This window comes from Sinocyclocheilus anshuiensis, unplaced genomic scaffold (assembly GCF_001515605.1).
Source record: "Sinocyclocheilus anshuiensis isolate Anshui unplaced genomic scaffold, SAMN03320099.WGS_v1.1 scaffold612, whole genome shotgun sequence".
NCBI lineage: Eukaryota > Metazoa > Chordata > Actinopteri > Cypriniformes > Cyprinidae > Sinocyclocheilus > Sinocyclocheilus anshuiensis.
The window spans coordinates 334,429-335,086 of NW_015554098.1; positions in this window are offsets into that span (position 1 = coordinate 334,429).

Here is a 658-nt window from a genome sequence, read left to right on the forward strand (position 1 = left end):
TATGCTCGCGTGTTCTGATAATAATAGCTTTCTAGGACTAAACATTATTTGGATAATTGGTAAAAAAAATAAAAAAAAAAAGTTAAATATCTTAACCCTACTGTTAGATCTACCGGAAAAACTAAAAAGCAATTTATTTAATTCAAAGGCCTGTCGTTATTTTTTTATTTGTGCTATCATTATTAATTTCTTTATTTGTTCTTATTTTATTACTGACTGCTTACTTGTCATTTTTTATTCCTGAAAAAAGGTTGGGAAACTGCAGAATGTCACAGAACACTTACAATGGTATGCATTTGTGCATATCTTAAATAACTTGACATGAAATTCCCACAATTTGAAATATTTTTCAAATTGAATCAACTCTTTTAAATTATTTTTGGATAATATATAGTCAACCATTCTTTGCGAACAGATTTGTGATGGAGTTAACTTTAAAATGTAACATGCATATTAGTCCACAATTATTGATAATTAGTTTATTTGCCCTGATTGTCTGTAAGCCATATGGTAATTCTTGATTAAAATAATTCCTGGTAGTTATAAAATAATTAATAACAAAGGCACCACAGTGGATCTTATTACTAATTATATACTAAATCATTATATATATATATATATATATATATATATATTTAAAAAAAACTTAAATTCTGAT